Raw genomic sequence first — 23,540 nt, 5'->3', positions numbered from 1 at the left:
AATAATTCACTGATTGGGTTAAGGCTCCATAACTCAATCATTTTTCTCTGAACCTTCTTGCATTTTCTCACACAGGAGCTTTTGGGGAACAACTCACATCCAAACCGTAACAATAACTTTCAGTCCTGGAGCCCTTGACCTTGACATCCATCACTGTCAAGCCTGGATCACCGAGTTACAGCGAGAATCTTGTGCAGTCCATTTAGAAAGACCCCCAGCCTTGACATCTGATCAAATTCCTCAGCTGCCCCTTTGGTTTCTGATTGCCCTGGCCTGTCTTCAGCAAGCATCCAATCTAATATCCTTAGCCAGAATTCCCCCCTCCTCTTAATGTTTCCTCTTAGTAATTTTCCATCCATCGATCCCACCTGCCCCTGCTCCAAGGCTATCAATCCCCATTTGTTCAGGTTGTACTCAAAACTAAGAGCCCAGTCCTATACTGAGGTCTCTTACTCCCTAGCTATTACCATATCACCACTGTCCAGCTCTGGTTTTCTCTAACAGTTTCTCCTGTCATTTGTGTGGATTTCCTCCAACATAATTGTTCCTGGCAACTGGCACTCTACCATATGGATATATCCTAATTTATTAAACTGATCCTTTATTAGTAGCTATTTAATTCATTTTTTTTATTTTTTACTACTTCAAACTGTCTTCTTTATTGAACCATAATCTACAGTGAAAAAGTTTTAAATGATTCGTAAGAATGCTAATTTCATGATTGTGTGACAAGTATCTAATTGACATCCATTTAAGCTGATGACTTTACCAGGAGGAGCAACGAGAGAAACAAACAGAAAGTCCTCAGAGAAATTCATCTGAGGCTCTGAAGATAGTGCTGCTTCAGGGGGTTTAGAGATGAAAGTTCACAAACCAACAACATGGAGTTTATCAAATCTAAAATACATGCCTGGGAAGATGCACCATCTACTTAAGGTCCCATTGAAAAAGAAGATGTCGTCATTTGTAAACAGCACTTGGGTTATTTCAGAGACCCAAATCCAAGGAAGAAAGTCTTGCTGAAGAGAGGCTGGCCAGGAATAGAATCTGCGAGAGTCTGGGTGGAAGGCAGTCTCTCCCTAGAACCCAGGACTATTTTTGGAACATTGGGAACAAATATCCCATGACTATGATGAAAACCAAGCTGGTCTCCCTGGGGAAGACGAGGCTGGGATTGCCAAATCACGGTCATTTCATTTGGCCGCCCGCCCGTTACCTTGAAATAGTGAAACAGGCCTTTGGACCCAGCACGTACCCCTGCAACCTCTACTCCCTGACTTCCCCAGGCTGTTCTGTCCCTCCTCCTGTGCACTTTCAAAACCAGTTCTCTCTGCCCAAACACCCTTGTGGGTCACAAAACACGCCTTCTCAGGGAGACCTTGCTGATGCCCCAGAGGAGGAGCTGTAGCCTCCTGACCAAAGGCATAGACGCTCCCTCCTGGGCCCCCCACTATCCGTGTGAACCAGGCCCTCTTGACCAGAGCGGCTTGGTAAAGACAAAATCCTCAAAGAGGGCTCTTGGCCTGGTGTTGCAACCTCTAGGAGCCAGAATCTTAATGAGCAAGCAAGGTCCCCGCAGTCTGGTAATGACAACCTTTAACTGTGACACCTGACACTGACCTTTTTGAAGATAGTAAAAGGATTTCATGAGAAAGGTGGAGCCCAAAGAGGTTAACATTTACAGAAATGCCAACTTCATTCTATGCAGTGCCACCCAAGGCTGGGGTGGTCTGCTAGGCACGGCCGGCTCCCCTACCTCTGCTCCAGGAAGCCCTCAACTGCAGGGAGCAGCGGAGCAGGCCTGGCCTCCGGGCCTCTAAGTCATGCTCCCCGTCCCTCCAGTCCTGTCCTGTGCATCTCACATCCCCAGCTCTCAAAGTTTATTTTTAAAACCTGTTCTAAAAATAAATAAATAAATACACCCTGCCTTCCTAACAACCCGTGCAAATCGCGAGGCTCTGTTTATAGAGTCCAGCAGCTTTCTCTCTAACCTGGGCTTTGAGGCCTGAGATTCCCAGTGTTCTTCTGGTTTAGAGAATCATTTCAAGTTCTTTTTTTCAGGAAAGGGAAGTTCCTATCTGGAGACCTGGCTGGGAATGATCAGTTGTTCATTCGTTCCTCAGGACCCATTAGGAGATTTACTGTTGAGCTACTTCACGTCTGCTTGCTTACAGACACCAGAAATCCTAATCACACTGTGGGGTTTTGTTTGTTTGTTTGTTGTTTGGTTTGGCTTAGCACTGGGAATTGAATCCAAGGGTGCTTTATCACTGAGCTATATCCCCAGTCCTTTTCTTTTTGAGAAAGCATCTTACTAAGTTGCCAGGGCTGGCCTCGAACTTGCAATCCTCCTGCCTCAACCTCCAGAGTTGCTGAGATTACAGGTGTGTGCCACCGCACCTGGCACACGCTGAATTTTAATTAAGAATTCATGCCTGTGTGACATTTCCTAGATAATTTGGAGTCACATCCAAATTATCTTCAAATTCACAGCAATGAGCTCAGTGCCTGCAATCCCCAATAACTAATACTTTAGATAAATAAATGATGCATCAGGTTGACTCATACTGGATATAACGTGGAACGTGACTGGGACACTGGCGATTCATTAATCACACTCACATGACCCTCTCTCCCCTGTGTCCCATCCTCAGGTGCTCACCAGCCACTCTAAGTCCCTTCCCTTTGTCTTTCCATTTCCGCCTCTGCACCCCTTTCTCACCACTCCTCATTTCCATCACCTCCCCAGTTTCTCAAAACCACATAAGATTTCAATGATTTAATCACCTGCCTGGGAACATTTGCTCCTGATATGGCTTCCCCCCTTTAAAATCCCCTCCTCACAGGCAGGCAGCCGAAGCTGGGTGTGCAGACGGTGCAGGGACGCAGAAAATAAACAAGGCAGAGAGCAGGCAGTGGCCTCCAGGCCAAGATCTTTGGAAGATTGCCTATCCCCAGCTGCTCTGCCACCCCATTTCCAGGAACCCAGTCATCTGGGTCACACAATAGGGTGCCTTCTCTGTTGGGTGCCAGAGCTGCTTCTTATTATCACCCCATAGTCATCTTTCTTATCGGAAAGTATCTCGTGGCACCCAGGGATATAATGTTTAATCCTCTGTGTGTGATGATTTCTGTCTATAATTACCAGGTACAGCAGTCAGGATGGACAAGCAGGTTGTGCTCTATAACAAACAACCCCCAAGTACCAGAGGCTGTAATCAACCCAGGTTAGTTAGACATACGGCAGTGCACATCTTCTCCCTCCAAGACCCAGGCTGATGAGGCAGCCACAGCTCAGAACTGTCAGTGTCAGTGATGAAGGACAGAAGGGAATGAGCCACATCTGAATTCAGGTGGATAGAAAAACGATAACTCGCTAGGCTCTGCAATCCTAATAACTCTCATAGCCACCTAATCCCAGCGGCTTAGGAGGCTGAGACAGGAGAATCGCAAGTTCAAAGCCAACCTCAGCAAAAGCTGGGTGCTAAGCAACTCAGTGAGACTCTGTCTCTAAATAAAACACAAAATAGGGCTGGGGATGTGGCTCAGTGGTCAAGTGCCCCTGAGTTCAATCCCCAGTACCCTCCCCACAAAAAAAAAAAAAAAAAAAAGAAAGAAAGAAAAATGGTAACTCTGCACCCATGAATAGCCATGATGACCACTACATATTGTGTCTTCCATTAGATAGGAACTCAATTAATCTATGTTTGACAGGGAGAAAAAACATTTACTTACTCCCAAGGGCAAGGGTAAAGAGGAGATGGTTGTTTTACAGAAAGGAAATGGAGCATGCAGAGAGAAGGTAAATAAAGACTGGGTTGCTCTATGTAAAGAAAAAAAAAAAAAAAAAGACCGATCCTGGGGAAAGGTTCAGGTGTTCCCAGTGGAGGAAGGAAGCTTGGACTCTCTCTAGGGTTAGGGAAATAGGAACCAAAGGGGTAGAGTAGTAGATAGAGAACAAAACAAGGCAGAGGTTGGTGGAAGTGGAGGTGGTTAGAGGGCATCTAGAAAGCTTGGCTCTAAGGGATAGGATACGCCTCTCCCAGCAGCTCCTCCAGCTTCAGGAGCATGACTTGTGGGTTTGCAAAGTGACAACATGCTGAGGCTAGTCTTGGGGCAGGGCACAAGGCGAGGCCAGAGGCTGCCAAGAAGATCCTATTACTGTCTGCAGGCCAAAGTCAAGTTTCATTCTGTTTTGTGTTCCTGATCTGGCTCCACCTAATCTCTCTTCACCTTCTATGACACCCCAGCCCTCTCCAGGGCATGCAAGCTCTAACCCATCATCACCCGAGGGCTGGTTGGCACTTGCTCCCTATGCCTCAGGCTTCTCACCCTGCCCACCTCCTAAGGTCCATCTGTGACAGCCCACTGTCCACCGCTCCACCTCTCCAAGTCCTCCCCTTTCACCAAGCTACATCTAGAGGCCACCAGTTCCCTTAACTCACTAAGATGAGGCACTCGTCCTTCTATCCTTCTCCGGCCATAGCCATCCCCTTCAAAGGAATGCCACCATACTGAAAGCCCTTATTGGCCTGCTAGCTCCCCTCAAAGATGGAGACACCCTTAAGGGTAGGGGAGCGTTTGTGCCTAGCTCAACTTTTTGACCCCAGCTCCCGTATGGGATTGAGCATAAGCAAGTAGTAAGAGCAGGGGCAAGTGGCACTTCCTGAGACCTCATGTGCAAAAAAAGTGCATCCTCACTTTATCTGAAAAACCACTCTGCTGAGCATTACTACTAGCCTCTTTACCCATGGAAAACTGGAGGCCCAGAGGGTAAGTAACTAATCCAAAACCATCAGCCCTGGAGTTGGTCTGGCCCTGATTTGAGCATCTTCCTAGTCACTTCAACTGTGTATGGTTAACTCAGCAATCAACGGCTTCTGAGGCTGAGTTTTGAGCCTAAATCTTGCTGAGCCCAAAATTATGCCCTTAAGTCCAAAGCCTTAACCATTGGCCATCTTATGTACTAAAGCTCAAGGTGCTCCTGGTGGAGACCACGTTGCTTTCACCAAACCATCAGGTCTCATCCCCAGGGAACATTTCCAGCTTCCTGAATGTCAGGTGTAGTCGCGTGGGCAGGAGTAAAGAGCGCCACCTACAGTTTGGGGCCGGAACATCTTCTCCTTCAGCCCTCTCCTCCCACCAGCCCTGACATGAAGGGCACACTAGGCTACAGTGGAGGACCCAGGGATAAAGATAAAAAGAGCCACTAGGCAGCTCGTAACTTCAGAAAGCAGAGGCCCCTCCCCCCAACCCCAGCCTTCCTCCCTGGAGATGTAAGAAATAAACATTTATCATGTGAAGCCACTGGGGTTTGGGTGCTGATCATTCATGCACTTGTCCTGTCCAGTACTCAACAGGTCGCTGATTTTAAAGCAGTATTGGGGGTCAGAGTGAGATTGCAAAAGTTGCCTTTCGTGCACAGGGGCAAGGAGGTGGTCTCCTGGACATCCATTCATCCCTTTGTTGCCACACACTCGAGGGCAGCTGCTAACTAGGGCCTTAGTGAGTGAGTCCAATGAAAGGATGATATGCGGCCAGAGAGCTGAGCCCAGCCCCTGGGAGCACACAAGAAAACAAGCAGCTCTGGGCCTTGGACAACAACCCGGATGGGACAGGGACAATTTCTGTGTATGAGAACAAACGGGAGAAACTGAGGTCAGCTCCGGAGAGGGAAGGAGGTAAAGCTCCTAATCAGCCTGCAGCCAGGTGGGAGGAGCCCAGTGGCCAGGCAGCCAGGGCACCCTGAGGCCTCATCTGAGGGCAGGCCCTGTCTCAGGTACCCCTCTAACATGAGCGGTGTCCCGGCAGCCAGCTTCCATTCCTGCCTGCTCTTTCTCTCCCCCCCCCTCTCTCCTCTTCCTTCTCCAGCCTCTTCTCTCCCTGTCTCTACTCTGCTACTCTTAAGTCACTTCGTTAGGAAGAGATTGACAGTCCCTTGGGGAGGACTCCCTAAACCTGCAAGTGACTGTCCCTCTGCCCACCCACACATATCATGCCCTGCATGTTTGCATGTCGATACCCAGAATGCCACACTTATCACACCAGAATCGCAGGCCAGCTTCTGGGGCTGGGAGTTGGCAGAGCTAGTTGTGCCTTTGAGGGCAAAGTGTTTGCTTTCATCCCGTGGAAATTGGGGATGAGTTGCTTCACCTGCAGCTGCAGTCCCCTTGACACAGTCCTACAAACACGGCTCAAGCTGGCACAAAGCTACAAGAAACCCAGATGCACTAAGAATCCAAAGAGTAATGTTCTCTCTGATATGTGGATGCTGACCCACAACAACTGGGAGAGGAAGAATAGAAGTTCAGTGCAGAAGACCGAGGGGAAGAAAGGGAAGGGAGGGCGGAGGGGAATAGGAAAGACAGTGGACTGAATCTGACATAACTTTCCTGTGTACATAAATGAATACACCATCGTGAATCTCAACACCATGTACCTCCACAAGACTGGGGTCCTAATTAGAATAAGACATAGTCCATGTTTGTATAAATATATCAAAATAGATTCTACTGTCATGTAGAACTAAAAAATAAAATAAATAAAATTGAAAAAAAAATTGGCCAGCTTTCAAGATCCCCACACCACTCACCAACTCCATCCACCAACATAGCCCCCATGTTCCTTCTCAGATAAGCCTTCAAGAAAGAGTATGACCCTTCTTGACCATTATGGCCACAGGAGAACCTTCTTGAAACCCAGATTGGGGGCCTTTTCTGCCCATCTTTACATAATTTCAGTGGGAACAGTCTCCACTTTGGGTTCAGAGAGAGCAAGCACTTTGCCATAAACCACACAGGCACCATGAAACCCCAACCTTGACCCAGTGTCTTGAAGTTCCCCCCAAGTAATGAGCTTGAGAGGAATCAGTTCACAGCCCCCGAGAAAAACTTGGGGGAAGTCAACTTCTCCAGGTCAGAGAGGAAGACAGAGCTGAACATCGGGTAGAATAAGCATCAGGACACCCAAGAGAATAAACGTAAGGGACCATGTCACAGGCGGATGTGCATGGGGGGAGGAAGATGGGCGTCCTGGAAAAGGAAAAGGAAGAAACGGCAAACTGAACATCGCTCCATGTTCGACATCATCCAAGTGATTTTTCTGGGGCAGAGTAAGTCAGATCTGTTCCCACCCCTACAGGAATATCCAGTACTGTCCATGACTCAAGCAACTGTTTAATAAGTCAATGGTTCATTCATTCAGTTAAGCCCGCCATGCGCACTCTGTGCCTGGTACCACATGGTAGTGGGGACCCACAGAGGAACAACCTCAGGTGGCCAGCAAGCCCCTTTCCTGCCTACCGTATTCAAATGATTGCTTTCTAGACGTGGGGGATGCATCCCTGGGTCACCCATGCTCCCTTGTCAGGATAACAGTGCCCTCTGGAACCACACTGCTTCCACTCAGGAGTAGGCTCTGCTCCTTCCCAGGGTGAGGACCTTGGGTGACTTTCTTGTCTCTGTGCCTCCTCGGCTTCTTCATCTGAAAAATGGAGCTAACAACAGAACGTGCCCTGGGAGCTCAGATGAGCCCTGGCTGAGTCGGCACAATGCCGCTCTGACGGTATTTGACACGTTCCAAGTGCTCTCCAACACCAGCGTCGTCAGCCTTGCTCCTGGCCACACCATTAGCACAAGTCACGGCCAAGCCCAAGGAAGCAGCAGCCCCTGGCCACAGACCTGAGCAAAGCTAAATGATTTTCACAGAAAACTAGACCAGGAATTTGGCCTCCTAGCCCAGGACTCCAACCAGATAAATATAGAAAAGCAAGCGTGTATGACGTCTAGAAGGCCCAGGGTGGGGTGGGGGTAATTTGTTTATTGGAATGGTGGTGGACCGGTAAATTGGGAGAATTTCAGATTTGAACTTGACATCTGAAAGATCTACTCCTGCTCCCTGGCTCTCAGCCACTGCATTGAGGTGGAGCAGAGGATAGGACAGATCACACAGACACAGAGAGATTTGAAGAGGGTGATCTGGTCCAGAACTAGGAAAGCCGGGGAGGTCACGGTAACTCAAGCTCCTGGGAGAGGTGATGGGTGACCACGGCTGAACGTTTTCACGACCTTGATGTCTTAGTGTCTTTCCACCTACCCTCCTCCATCCCAACCCTGAGGATGGGGTTAAAAAGAGGGATTGGGAGGGCTGAGTCCCAAATCCCAGGATAATCCCTTTCTCTGTTCTCTCATATTAGAAGATTAGGAGGAGAACACAGGTGCCCTTCGTCTGTGGATTCTGCAATTCTCCCACGTCCGCCTCAGCAGCCACTGAGTTCCCACCATCTCATGTGGCTAGAGAGGGGGCTGAGACCAGTATTTGACGGTATTTGACACACTCCAACCATGGCTGCATGAAACAAGACCTCTGTACCAACCCCCCTCCCACAGGCACTGCTCTGCCTCCCCTGTGAAGCTTGAGCTAGAAGGCAGTGATCGTGTGTGTGTGTGTGTGTGTGTGTGTGTGTGTGTGTTGCTTAGGAAAAATCAAAGATAAAGGTGAGACATACAGAAGAAAATCTCCCACAGATCTTCTATTCTGAAAAAAAATGCATGATTCCCACTCAGTTTTCTTAAATTCAGAAGACAATGATCAGAAGGATGTCAACTACCCAACAGATACAACCCATCTCCCTTCTGAAAGAAACACACTTTGTAAAAGAGATTCACTTGGACACCCTTGGAAAACTGAGGGATGAAAATGGGATATCGTGAGTAGAATTTTGGCATATTTCTTCCAGTTTTCTCCCTATAGATCTTAAAAAGGTACAAGAATCATCATACAATTCACACTTTCTTGGGTGATGTGATGTCTTCTTCTCCTTAACGTGTTACCACCAGCATTTTTCCACGTCCTGCACATTCTTCCCATCCAGCTTTCTCATAATATGAAGTGCAATCTGAGGACTGATTGTTGAAGAGGTTCAGTGTCATTCACAAAAGGAAAGGGAGGGTCAAAGTCACCATGTGTAAGCTCCTTTCTGCAGGGTCACTTCCAAATACAATATGGAAGGCAGTCTTTTCAGGTCCAAATAAAATAAGAGGGAAAGCAATGAAAACTGAAGCTGTAAGGAAAATTCTGCTGACTACAAAGATAATTATAAATGATTGAAGTTCCCTGGATCTTTCTGTCCAGGGTGAATTATGGTCAGCTCTTCCTAGACGCCAAGAGACACACAAAACGTGGCTCCTTTTACCAAAAGCATTTAGTATTTGACAATTCTTAACAGTCTTTTCTTCAGTTCCTGGTTTTTCTCTGATGAAATTAAATTCACACACATTCCCATTTCCAGGAACCACCAACCCACGTCCTAAACCTGTCCACCCTCTCTTCCTTACTGTCTGTAGGTTGGGCGTTGTGGGCAGCATGGAGAGGGCCCTAAAAATAACTGCTTTTCCTCTGGAATTGGGGGTTTGCTGGAAAATGTCACTCTTAGCCAGTGCTGGTACCTTCTGTTTCTGCCGATACTTAGCTTCAACCTTCCTGTTCTTGACAGAGAGATGACAGAGTAGACCTTGATAAAGCATCTAAAGTAGAAGTGTGCTGGCAGAACACACGGTCAGTCTCTGCTTGGTTGAGGGAATAACCTCTGGAGAGGTCAAGGTCCATTTAAGGACAGAGGTCCACAGAGAACAGAACCTTCCAACCTGAGATTGCCAACCGACTCTCCTTCTCTGGACCCTGGGGCAGGGATGGAGTTTCTAAGACCAAGAGGAAGAGCAGTGGACTCTTCCTCCCTCTCCAGCCTCCACAGAGGCATCGGTGGTCACTAACGGGGTCTAAAAAGACCCATTCTGTGGGGTCTTCCCAGTGCCAGCAGCCTCTGCGGCTTGGGTGGAGTCTTGCCGTGGCCTACAGAACCAGGATGTGAGTGAATCAAAAAGGCAAAAACTTGACAGTCGCCACGTGGAAGGAAAAGAGCGTCCTCTCTTTAAGGCCCTTTGCCTGAAGTGCTGGGAGGAGGATGGAGAAGAATATTTTCACGGTCACGCAATTATCAATGGGGATTGGAGGAACGGACAGACACTGTTAATAACTGATGTCCTTCCTCTGTCTTCTCTGGAAAATCCTTCCTAACTCTGCTTCAGCTTCCAGTACCCGAGTTCTTCACCCAACTGCCCTTGGGTGACTAAGAGTTGGCAGGTGGTGGGGAATGAAGGAGGTCAAGCAGGATAGCATCCAGATCATATAGGCCCTGACCAAAACTGAAGGGGAAAAATGCTATTTCTTGCTCATAGAGCAGTAGAGCAATTTGGAAAGGTATGGGGTTCCCACCAAGCCCTAAGTGGTTGATAAGGGAGGTATGGTTCCTGTGGGGGAAAAGAAGTTGATGATTCTTTCCACCAATTTTTTTTTTAAGTTATAGCATATTCCTGTGGTTTGGAGGTGGTTTTTCTTCCAGACCAGCTGGAAGCTTGGTCTCCAATGTCATGGTGTTGAGGTTCAAACCTTTAAGAGTGGGGTCCAGTGGAAGGTGGTTGGATCACGGGTGTGCCACACTCAGAAGGAATTAATGTAGTTCTTGTGGGATCCAGATTCCCTCCCAAGAGATGGACTGTCATACAAAGAGCAAGACTGTCCCCTCCCTTGTCTCTGGCTTTCTGCCTCACCCCTTGATCTCACTCTTTCACCCACACACCCACCAAGATGCCATCTGCTATATTGTGATGGAGCAGGGACCTCAAGAGAGCTGAGCAGGTGGCGGTGCCATGCTCTTGAATCTCTAGAATGATAATGATAATCTAAAGAAATCTCTTTTCTTTATAAAGTTCTCAGTCTCAGGATTTTATTACAGCAACAGAAAACATATACATACATATATATATATATATTTGAAATAAAGGACTTCAAATTCCATCTTGAACACTCCTCCCTTCACAAATAAAGATATCTAGGTTCAGGCAACTAGATGGGCTGCCCAAAGTAACGTGGACCGTCAGGGCCAGAGCCAGGCCTACAGCCACCGTCTTCTGAATCCAGATGTTGAGTTTTTGTATTATCCAGGCTGGTATTCACACCATGTGCCACCCCCCACAGCCTCCCTGGGATGTGCCCTCCCCTGACACATCTCACTTTGGGTGAGGATTAGTTCCCATCCAGGAAACTGGATGCTGTTGTCTAGCCAAATGTCACACCGTAGGTAGAGAAGCATACATAGAGGGGACAGTGACCACAGAGGACTCTAGGGAAAGTCTAAGGGGGAAGGCAAACGGTTAGGAAACAAAGAGCAAAGACCTCAAAACATTCTGACTGGGAAAATTTGGACGCGTATGGTTCCATTGGAGGAAAAGCTAAAGGTGGGGTGCAGGCAGAGCCAGGAAACGCCGACACCCGTGCTCTGTACTCTGTCTTCCTTCTCGCGACCTTGTTCTCTCCGGGACACCAAGTTCTTCGTGAGAAACGCTTTCTTCAGGAAAGACTCTCATGGGCACATCCACACTGAGGTGGAGCTGACCGAAAATTCTCTCAGGTTCCACAGGACATCAGAGCCAGAAGGGACCCGAAGGGACCAGAATATTGCCATCCCAACCTGGAAAAGGAAATAGACAGAAGCTAAGTGATAAGCACCCTCGTTGCCGTCTACGCTGTGGGCCGAGAATGTAAATCAAAGCACTTGAAAACTGTCACTCAGAGGTACCCGCGGGCGCCACCTCCCTTCCCAGGAGAGCCTGGCGCAGGGAGGTGTCCCCAGGGCTGGATCCAGCGTCATTTCTCTCCTACGTCCTTTGGGATGCTCTGCCACAGCCTTCACCTGGAGCCACATCCTGGTCCTCCCAAGTGTCTGGAACCGTGTTCCTTCCACGAGGCCGTTACCCCTTCTCTCCTGGAACTTGGCAGGAGTTGGGATGAGACAACACCCCCTCTCCTTTGCTTGGCCATCATGAGACTAAAACACCGAGCTCCAGTTATATGTGAATTAGAGAAAACGAAAATGAAATGATCATCTAGGCTGGACTCTGAAGGCGGACTCTCTCAGCATCTAAGGCTCAGGTGTTCACAAGAAGAGGTCGCGTGCAGGGCCACCATGTTGCACAACTCCTGGGGGCTCTGTGGATGTGACAGTCAGACGGTGGCTCTCCTGGCTTTGCCTTGTCCCTAAGTCAGCCCACCTGCACTCAGGTCACTCACATGTCCTCGAGAAGCTGCTCCTTAAGTATCCCTGTCCTGAATGCCTCCCTCCTTCAGGAAGCCTCTCTCTTTTCCCTACAGATAGGTCTCCGCTTCCTAAGTCAGTTCTGTTTCACTGTCTCAGGCAGAGCTCTTCACGCAGCCTACAGTCAGCACCAGGATGTTGGTTGCCTCTCAGGCTTAAAGATACCAGGGAAAGAAAGGTGCCAGATGATGAGTGACTAGAGGTCCCCGGATTCTCCCAACAGTGTTCTAAGACAGGCCTAAACAGGTGGGAGAAGGGTACATACGGGGTAAAGAGTCTTGCCCTACCCTTTTGGTCAGTTGAGTCCCATTATTGTACAAGCATTTGATTTTCCTCTCCTGTGGACAACCAGCCCCACAAAAGGGCTATATTGGGCTTGACTTGCCATTCCATCGAAGACCAACAATAACCTGCACAATTCCCCAGAGAGAAGAACCTCTCTCTAATACATGCATTTTTCACAGGGACAATGTTGCTGTTGGATCTTAACTATTACAATAACTCATGATCTCTAAAGCATCACAGTATGTGAACAGACACAGAGTATATGGGGAAAGGAGGAAATGATAAAGAAATCAGTGTATACGAAGACTCCTAAAGGGAGTGGTAAATGGGAGAGCGGGGGTGTTGATAAACACCTCTCTAATCGAGGAGGAAAATGGATGGAGGAAAGTTTCTAATCCCTTATGTCCATAATAGTTATTATTATCACCACCACCATCATCATCATCAAAACATGTTATGCCCATCCCCTAAGTTAATCCCCCTAACAATCTTAAGGGCTAGTATGATTATACTCATTTAAGATGATGAAACTGAGCCTTAGAGGTATTGTCCAAGGCCACACAGCTAGTAACTAGCAAAGGCATGATTCTAATTATCCACGAACCTAGTTCATGGTTTCAACCTTCCTACATCATCAGCCCAGTAAAAGGGAGGTGAACAACAGTGAATCTCTAAATTCTTCCATTTACTCCATCAACCCAAGTCTGGCTCTAAGACCATACACAACAGCAAGATCCTAAGAAAGGAGACACCTGGGAAAACTAGATTGGGATAGGATGGGAAGGGAGGCTAACTTAGCCTCTTCCTTCTAGTCTAGGAGGCACCCTGGGACTAGGGACCTTGAACCTGGGGCAGAGAGAGAAACGAGAAGAGGAGCATGGCCCCGGGGTGTGCTGAGCTACTGCTGCTGAAACCCCAGCATGGGCTGCAGCCAAGCCCAGGAGATGGGGTGACCTTGATGCAAACAGAACTTCCCTGGGCAATGATTCTGCAAATATAAACACGGACTCACCACATGATGGGTTCAACCAGTTCATGTAAACACTGAAGGGAGGAAAAAAAATTCAAAGAAAAAATACACTTCACAGAGATGGAGCAGGGGAGTTTTGTGACTCAAAAAAGAGAGGCAAGTGCAGGAATACAGAATTCTCTGGGCCTGAGACAAGGTCACAAGGGCACTTCCAAACCTGCACAAAGGGAACCTCAGCCCCCTCGTAGTGTGGGAAACCCTTTGTCAAGGGCAGCAAATCCACGTGTGGCTGGCTTTTCCCTACACCAAAAGCCATTGGGCTAGACTCCTGCAGTCCTGGAGCAGGATGCATTAGATGTCAGGACTTCCTCATTGCCAGGTGCCTTCCCAGAAGGAAGGGAACTCAAAACGGCTATCTAAGCTGAGGGACAGTTGCACTACTTGGAGGCAGGGGGATAGATGGAATGAACTCTGAAGAAAGAACACACCACTCCTCCCTGCCCCTACTGTTTGAGTGGCAAAGAGGACACCTTCCTCTGTAGCCCTGTGCTATCTGTGAGGATGCCAGCAGAGTCTCTGGGGTTTTTTGTTTGTTGTTTTGTTTTTGCAAACAATCCAGGCTGAATCTGTAAAAAGAGCTGCTCTCCAGAGCATTTGTAAATACCATGCTCTCCTGGGCCAGAGGGTTTTGACAGAACTCCTTCTCTGGCTTTCCAGGACACCTATTACCTGCAAAGAAACCAGCCACGGAGAAGGTCGGTCACAGGTCCCAGTAGACAGTGGGGGACATGATGCTCTGTATTGCTGGCATGGTCTCCCCAGTGTTTCCAGAAAGAAACACACACAGATACACACACACACACACACACACACACATACAGAGAGAGAGAGAGAGAGAGAGAGAGAGAGAGAGCTGTGGGAGCTGTAGCAATCAGGGCAGTCAAAGGTCCAAAGAGGGCTGCAGATGTCTCTCCCAGCCACATCCCTGCCCTGGAATTCATTCAGGGGCCAAGCCTCTTGCTGGCTCAGCAGGACACCTGGCCCATCTGGGACAGGAGGGAAACTGAGGGAAAGATACTTGGGCAGGCAAAGCCTAGTGGACACTGGAAGAGACTGGGAGACAGTCTAAAGAAGGAATAAGACAAGTGCTTTTCAATGTACATTGAGCAAACTCAGGATGCTCCATACAAGTCAGATGGATAATGGTAAGTCCCAGGGCAACAAAGATACTGGAGGCAACCCAGTCCAGGGGACTCCTAACTCCACCACGTCTCGGCAAATCACATGACTTCTCTTACCTGAGTTTTAAAATGGGATTAATAATAGTAGGCATCTCATAGAGCAATTATGAGCATTAAATGAGTTAATTTTTGTGAAGCTCTGAGAATATTTGAAATGCCTGGCAGATAACAAGCGTTATTAGCATTTGCTAAACAAACACAAGCTCCTATAAATTTGCCTAGGGTTTAATGCCAAAGGGCTCCTCTCCCTATTCTTCTTTTATTCATTCATTTGTTTGCTTAACAAATATTTATTGAGTGCCTTCACTGTATCCAGCTCCGTGTTCATACTGCCACTATAAAAATGAGCAAGACCAACCATGACTTCCCCCTCTTGGGGCTTAGAGCCTGAATATCATCTCTTTTGATTAGCTTTTCCTCTGGGTTCCTCCAGACTTCTGGCAGGTTAAACCGGCCCAGCCTAGATCAAATCTTGCCTGGGAGCACACTCCCCTGAACGTAGAATCTGAAAAGGAAAAATTGCTTATGGTTTTCCAGCTGCCCCAATCTTCAAGCACAGGAGAGAAAACCGCTGGAATCACCAGAACGAGCCCCAGGGTTCAGAAAGCAGATGAAGCAGACCAGACTGCCATGCTCAGCATCCACACCCGCCATGACAGAGCATCCTCCACTGCAGGGGTCCCCACCCCAGAAACTGCATGGCTCACGTGTCCGCTCAGTGAAGGTTTGGGATGTGATCTGGGATCTATTTCACCTGAAACACTCATTCAAGACTCTGAGTTGAAACCAAGTTGTGAGGAACGAGAGGACCTAAGTGGAAGGTCCATTTACCTGTAGCAAAAGCAGGTGGACCTGGGGCAGGTAGGAGTGGCGGCAGCTTTCTGAGGCCAGCAGAAGCAGCAGCTCCCATGGCAGCCACTCCTGGAGTCACAGCCTAGAATCTTCCTTCCTCCCTCCCAATGGGCCCATGATGCACATATACCACCTTTCAGCCAACACGAGCTGAAGTGTAACTAGAAGTGGGAAAACCCCGAAGAAGAACTGACCACTCCAGCCATGTCACTATGGGTGAGCCAAGCCCTAAATCTAAGAAGAAAATAAGAAAGCCATATTCGCTAGGTGCTGGAGACGGTGATATTTATTTAGTTATTCTTTGGCTAGAACCACCAGCAGTACCAGCCATGAGAATTTAACAAATCCCTCCTTGGCATTTTTTTTTAAAATAGTAAACTAGGCAGAGAAAAAGTGAGAAAACTAAAAATTGGTTCAACCACTCTGGAAAGCAGTATTATGATGCCTCAAAAATCTAGGAATGGAATCACCACTTGACCCAGTTATCCCATTCCTCTGTACATATCCTAAGGATTCAAAATCAGCATACTACAGTGACAGAGTCACATCAATGTTTATAGCAGCTTGATTCCTAATAGCTAAGCCACAGAGTCAATTTAAGTGCCCTTCAACCCATGATAAAGAAATGTAGTATATATGCACAATGGAGTATTACTCAGCCATAAAGAAGAATGATGTTATGACTTTTGCCAGTAAATGGAGGGATCTGGATACTACCATGCTAAGTGAAATAAGCCAAATCCCAAAGAACCAAAGATTGAATGTTTTCTTCTTTGATACATGGTAACTAACCCTCAATAAGGGAGGAGGATTAAAAAAAGAAAAAAGAAGAAGAGTAGTTCAGTGGATTAGACAAAAGGGGATGAAAGGAAGGGAGGGGGCATAGGAAAAGGAAAGACAATGGAATGATTCTAACATAACTTTCCTACGTACATGTATTCATACACCACAGCGGGTCTCGCCATCGTGTACATCCACAAGAAATTAATTTTAAAAAAAAATAACTATGGGTAAATAAAAGAGAGATCAGCAGAGAGAAGGGAGCAGGCTGGGGACTGAATTAGAACAAGATATAGTCCATGTTTTTAAAATTATGTCAAGATGGATTCTGCCGTCATGTAGAACTGAAAAGAACCAATGAATTAAAAAAAAAAAAACTGTGAAATCTCTTCTAACTGCCAGAGGATAGTGTCAGTCCTATTCTCAGGCTGATCCCCTGCTGTGAACAATAAAACTCTCTCTCTCTTCTAAGAAAGAAAGAAAGAAAGAGAGAGAGAGAGAGAGAGAGAGAGAGAGAGAGAGAGAGAGAGAGAGAGAGAAAGAAAGAAAGAAAGAAAGAAAGAAAGAAAGAAAGAAAGAAAGAAAGAAAGAAAGAAAGAAAGAAAGAAAGAAAGAAAGAAAGAAAGAAAAGTAAAAAAGAAAGTGGGAAGCTCTCGGAGGCACAGGCCACGGAGGGCGTGAAGGAGAGCAGACGTGGGCAGCACCGCACTCTTCCCCTCCCCACCCTAATCCTGCCAGACTTCTCTCCAACACACCCCAAGTGTGTGGCTGCCCCGGGTCTTTGCCCTTGCTGTCCCCTCTGCTGGGAAGTGACCTCCTGCCCTGTGTCCCCATCCCTTGGTCTCTGCAGCCCTGATCAATTATTTGACTGATGGGTTTACTTGCGTTTCTGGTCTCTTTTGCCCCCTGAGGACAGGAGTCTTGGGAGGCCAAGAGCTCTGGTTTGTTCCTGCTGAATCCTTCCTTGAAGAACAAGCCTGGCCAATGGAGGGGGCCTGAGACTAACTCGTTCACAGACTCTGATTCCTCAAAGCCCCGCTTTGGGGTGGACTCCAAAGGGCCAGGAGACAGACAGGGCTGCAGCCCACCCCCAGCCCATCTTGAGAACAGAAGGGACTCGTGGGTTAAAACCAGAAGGTCAACGGCAGGGAAATCTCTTCTCCCTTCAGAAATTAATAAGCTAAATCAGATGGAAATAAATTTAATCTTCTCTTTCTTCCCTTATTACCCTAATTGGCTTAAATTTGTGGCAACTTCCCAGCATTCTCACAATGGAAACAACTCGTGTTGCGTTGGAAGCCCAGAAAGTAATTACCCTGTGGTTTTATTCTAATTCACTAACGGATACTCTTCAGCTTAAAGATCCCTGAGAGGGAAGGAGTAAATAATGAAGATTAGAAAATGCTTTTTCCATTCCTCTGCCGGTTGAAATTTTTAAACTATGACAGAAATAATTACTTAGGACCCTTTTCTTAAATTAAAAAAGCACAGAGCTTAGAGTGCAATGTAAAATGTAAATAAACGGATGCAAACATAAATACAACTGGCCAACTCATTGGCGAACTTTTAGCGGGTTTCAAATATTGCTGAATACAGCCTTGGTTTCATTCCAGCACTGAGCAAATTAAATTCTTTTTTGATTATCCCAACTTGGACATAAATTCTCCCCAGGGCTTATCCTAAGTCGAGTGTGCTTTGTGTCTTCATAGCAGTTTTTTGTTTAAAAAAAAAAAAAAAAAGAGCACAAGGAGTCTCTAACCAACCCAATCTCTCTAGCAAGAGCGACCTTGACTGTCCTACTTGCAATTTATTAAAGAAAAGTTCAATTTGTTCTTTTAAGTCCCTCAGCTCTTTTCCTATTTCCTTTCTCACCTTAATGCCTGCCATGGACACAGAATGTCCTGTTAAGAAAAGCATCAGTGACAGCCGTTGACACCAAACTGGGGATGAACGGGGAAGAACACTATTTAAACAGGCAAGAATACATTTTCAAAAGACACGTAAAGGGATTCTCTACCATGTTCTCTCTCTCTCACACACACAGTCCCCAAATTTACCTTCAAGATCCTTTGAAAGTCCTGAATAACAGCAAAACAGAGACTAACACAATTTCCCTCAAGAGGAAAAGGTTCTGGGAATAGCCCCCAAGGACCACAGGTGACTCCTTCCCTGTGCCATCCCCTCTTCCTTCTCAATTTGGTGATGTGGCCGTGGGTACAGGAGGCTGTCCTCAGCCCCAGGGCTCTGAAGTTGAATCTACCACTCGCCACACAGTGGGGAAAATTTTCCATCTACAGAAACAGATTTTCAGAGCTTGATTTGCCAAGAGAGTTAGAGAGGTAGAGGAAGGGAGCCCGAGAACACAGAAGAAAAGGGGTGCGGGCACCCCAGGCCTACCAGTCCACGGCGTCCGTATTTTCTGTTGTGTTTCTGTCTGCACCGCACATCTCTAGGTGGTGAAGCCTCTGAGTGGCACGACCGCTACCTCCTCTCCAAGTTTCTTCTTCCTCCTTGGTGGTTCTTCTGGCTAGAAGAAACCCCCATGGATCACCTGTGGCTTATAGATTACACAAAAGCAAACAGTCCTCCAAATTTGGGGGCCAATACGAGCATGTCAACTCCTCATTTTCCAAATACTTTGTCAGTTAGGGGAGCTCCTGAGGACAGTGGTGGGGAACCCAAATCAAAGGGGCTGAAACTCTCAGGAGAGCCACCTTCTCCTGTCACCAGAACAACAAAGGTACATGGCCTTGGGCAGTGGCACATCAGCAGACAGATGACACCCCAAGGTGTCTTGAGGCACTCCCTCTCTATCTTGATCTTTCCCTGTCTCCAGCCTTCTATCCATATTGTCGCAACCGGAAAAGACAATTAGTGGCAACAGAGATGAGAAGCCTTCACATTCCAAACAGAGAAAGCAGAGAAATTTCTGCCCCAGAAGCAGAAGTTAAAATCCTTCCATCATCGAATCTACTGGGCTAATTCAGATCGCTGATGCGACCAATGAATGCCACCAGGTTAGTCCAGGGATTTTCAAACTTCTCTGACTTGGGACCCTTTAAAAATTCTAACAACTGTGTAAAAGTATGGAGAGCTTTCGTGCAGGTGGGTTACACCTATAGATAGGTATTAGAAATCAACACTTGGGAATTCTTCTACTATTTATCAATTCATTTTAAAGCAATTATTTCCTCATTACACAGTAACGTAAACAATATACTTGTTAGGAAAAATAACTGTTTCTTAAAGAATCTAGCAAGAAGCACGACTTTGTTCCTCATTTTTTTTGCAGCTCTTGTTTCATTCCAGTCTAATAGAAGGCGGCTGCACACCCCCTTCTGCTTCTGTGCTCCCTCCGTCACCACCCCACGTGACATGGAGCCTCTGGAAAACTCCAGGGTGTCCTCAGGAAGGGAGGACAGTGAAAAAGGCAATGAAGGGCTTAGTCCTAGACCCCCTCCAGGAACTGATGGCCACAGCCGTGGGACTGCTGGCTCACCGACCAGGATGGCCCTCTGGAGTCGGGGACAGGGTGGAGACCCCAACAAACGGGAACCTGATGGAAGTGGAAGGGACCCTGGGTTTGGGTAGAAATCACCAGTGTCTCCTTCACAGATGTTGCCAGCAGACATAAACAACTGCCGTCTCCTATCCCCTCCATTTTCTTTCAAAAGAGCCTTTTGAAATCAAAGACACGGGATGAATGGAATTTCATGATAAAAGGTAGAAGCTTTGATTGAATTGAATTTTTCATTTTACGAAAAATTTACGTTGATTGGACATGGACCGAGAGGGAAAAGGAAGCCTGTGTGTAGATGTTCTCTGGCTGGAGAAGGAGGGGGATGGGGTGGGTGTCAGCAGAATAGAGACCAAATGGGGAGCAGGTGGGAGCCGGAAGGATGGGTGCCATCATCAGGACATGTTGAGCTTCACTCAGTCCTGGGAGTCACACTCAGCCCTCTGACCACTGCGTGTAGAAGTATCTAGATCTAAGGGGAAAGCTCTCATCTCTAGGAAAAACTCTGCAGGTTTGAGGTATGTGGATCGTAACTGAAGTCTGGGGAACAGAGAAGGTGGTCCAGGGGGGCAGGTGAAACGGGAGACCAGAAGAGAAGAACCCTAGGGTGACCCTGTATCTTTAAGGACAAGTAGAAGAGAAAAGACAGGCAAAGGATAATGAAGAGAGGTTTCCAGAAAGACAGGAAGGCATGTTCCAACGGAGATGGAACTGGAGGGAGTTCAAGAAGGAGTGTGAAAATGGTGGAGTTGGTATTTGGGAGCCCGGGCTGAAGGACTGCGCGTGCTGATGGTGGGTCGCTTTCCTGGCTAATCTCTTGCCTGAAGTGCCTGCAGCCTTGAGCTTCCTCCCTATTAAAAGACAAAAACAAAATATAAGAAGTCTGCACCCAGAAAAGAATCCCTAAAAATATCTGCAATGGCAGCCCAGTATTCTGCGATATGGGTGTGCCGTGGTGCAACGGTCGTGCCCACAGTACAGTGTTAAGGGAAGAAAGCAAGACACCAGCAGGGTAGGAAGGAGGAGTCCGGCTGGGGGACCCATCCATGCGCATTGGTATGCAAACCGAGACATAAGTGCACACATGTGTGGAAATGCAAGCACAATAAGAGAAGGCCCCAGGGGCGTGCTTGTCCGGGTTGGGCTCTTCAGTTTAGCTGAGCTGTGTGCAGCTGCTAGCTCTGTGATGAGCTTTGGAAGAGATGGGGGGGACGACTTCAGTGCCAGGTGGCTGGGGAAGAGAGAAAAGAGAGAATGAGACAATTTCCACCAGGATTACAAGGTTGGAGAAAGCACAGATGTTTAAAGAGTGTGGACAAGGCAGGATTTGCTGCATGGTGTAATGCAAACATCTCTATCATCTCCCAAGGAAGTCTAGAAAAATCTTCATTATTCAGCAATGCTTTGGGAATCGAAATTGGGGAGAATACTGATTGTCCTCCAGATGGCACAGAACAGGGACCACGGTGGCATCCATTTTCTTGTATTAACAAATAATAACACTAAACATTACGACTTTTTGAGCACTTGCTGTATATCAGGAGCTACTCTAAGCCCTTGGCATGTACTATGTCACTAAGTCTCCACCAACGTAGGTACCATGCTTGTCCCCGTTTTACAGATAAAGCCACTGAGGCAGAAAGAGCTTCATCACTTGTGCAAGGCCACAGAGCTTCAGAGATTTTAATTTTTTGCCTCCACACTACTTTGCCTCTCGGCAAACTAAAGAATATGCCTGTCAGAAATAAGAACAAACTCTCAACCACAATTTTCTCTGAGTAATGAGAACAGAGGTGACTTCCATTTTCTTCTTTTTGTACTTTCTCTATATTTCCCATTTCCTATGGTGATCAGGAATCACTACAATCGTATGAAAATACAATGAAAGGATCTCATGACATCGTAACTACCCAAATGGCAGTTACATCCGATCAGGGCGTACAGGAGACCTCTCTTGAAAGGATTTTACACTGGAATAAAGAGTAAATTCATAAAGGAGACCGATTTCTTACCAGAAAGTAGATTGGAAAGGCACTAAGCAACTCCGTGAGACAATAGGGCTGGGGATGTGGCTCAGTGGTGGGATGCCCTGAGTTCAATTCCCAGTGCCACTCTCCCATTGCCCCTCCCCCCAAAAAACAGCTGGTGGCAATGAGAAACTTAAAGAACCTGAGTCACTGCCTGGTCCTTCTCAATACTCCCCTAATTTAGCACATTTCCCAATAAATGTTCAATTAATTGATTAATATGGTTTTCATTTCCACAGTTGATCTACAAAGAAGGAAAGAATTAAGACTGTCTCCCAGGAGGAAGGTGTAAAGCTTGTGACACCAAAGCACAGGGCTCCAGGGACACAGTGTCTTCCTCCCTGGAGATGTTCCCCAGCACCACAGCTTTTGGGGTGAGAAGAAGCAGAGGCCCGGCCATGCTGACTCCAGCGACCCTCGTGGTTTGGGAAGAGGTGGCAAGCCCTAGTCAGGAATCAAATATGAACAAACGTCTAGGCCTGGGCTGAAGCCCCAGCTTAGATGGGCTTTTAGAATTGCAGGGTGTGATGGGACTTCAGGACTTCAGGTGGACAGCCCCTGCAGACCCTACCACAATGTCACCACTTGGCAACCTCTAACCTCCCTCTGACCCTATCTAGGACTTTGGGGTCTGACAGGTTCCTCAAAGATCACATCTACTAACAGATCCCTAGTGAGATATTTAAGCCTCTCTGTCCATCCCATGAAGAACAGATGTCCTGGATTACTCTAAGACATTGAACCTAGTGGACATTCAAGACTTATCGTGCACGACATTCAGCTCAGCCCTCTCTCCCACCCACAGGGACTGCCATCTCTCATCAGAATAACCCAAACCCACGATCGTCGGTGCTTTTAGAATTCTTGATTCATTCCTCTCAGCAGCAATATTTTCAAATAAGACAAAATATGGCTAACTCTGTGAATGCGATTAACCTCCAACTCTCCTTAGGCATCCATTTCCTCCTCTGCGAAATGAGAAAATTAGACCCGAGAATCTCCCACTGAAATCTAATCCAAGACGAACAACACGGTGAACCTAGGATTACTCTCGCTGGTACAGTGGCAGGTGGGGAGAGAGAAGGTACACAGGATTTCGTGGGAGTCAAACCTGAGCTCCAGGTAGTGATCGCCCTGGCAAAGAGCAAAGGCTGTAAATGGGAAAGTGGGTGTATTCACATCTGAGAGCTGGGTGGCTGCCAAGGGTCCAGGAACACAGAGCAAGGCCAGGCCTCGGCTCACTCAGGAACACGCCCACCTAGGGGGAGGGCCCCACTTGCCCAACAGCTGTCAGGGCTGGGGACAGGGTGCTCAGAGCTTTACGCCAGAGCTTCAGAAGGTACGTCCCCCTCGTAGGGCTCTGAGTCTGCAAGAGGCTTGGGGCGGCAGGTGGCTGTTGGGGGAAAACTTGGCAGGGTCTTTTTTTTTTAATATTTACTTTTTAGGTGTAGTTGGACACCATGCCTTTATTCTATTTATTTATTTATTTCTATGTGGCACTGAGGATCGAACCCAGCTCCTCGCACGCGCTAGGAGAGCGCCCTACCGCTGAGCCCCAACCCCAGCCTGGCAGGGTCTTTTCTAGGTGAGATTTTGAAAGCTTTTTTTCCAGGGCTTAGGAAAACCCTGGGCAGATCATCAATGAGGAAAGATGAATAGAAAATTCCAAGGGGTAAGATATCAGGAAAAAGCAGGTAAAAATAAGATCACAGCCAGG

At 47.3% G+C, this 23,540-nt stretch overlaps 1 long non-coding RNA gene across 1 annotated transcript in view; it reads right to left on the bottom strand.

Annotated features, from left to right (window-relative positions):
• Positions 1-10,766: 10,766 nt before the first annotated feature.
• LOC110598801 (uncharacterized) overlaps positions 10,767-23,540 on the bottom strand; it is a 28,941-nt gene continuing 16,167 nt past the window's right edge. The window contains exons 3-4 of the long non-coding RNA XR_005725831.2: positions 18,677-18,806; positions 10,767-11,527 (exon numbers count right to left, since the gene is read on the bottom strand). This is a non-coding gene — a long non-coding RNA (uncharacterized LOC110598801). The remainder of the gene's footprint in view (positions 11,528-18,676; positions 18,807-23,540) is intronic.

Source organism: Ictidomys tridecemlineatus, chromosome 7 (genome assembly GCF_052094955.1).
Source record: "Ictidomys tridecemlineatus isolate mIctTri1 chromosome 7, mIctTri1.hap1, whole genome shotgun sequence".
Lineage (NCBI taxonomy): Eukaryota > Metazoa > Chordata > Mammalia > Rodentia > Sciuridae > Ictidomys > Ictidomys tridecemlineatus.
The sequence above is the reverse complement of the archived record's forward strand: the minus strand, read 5'-3'. Positions and strand labels throughout refer to the sequence as shown.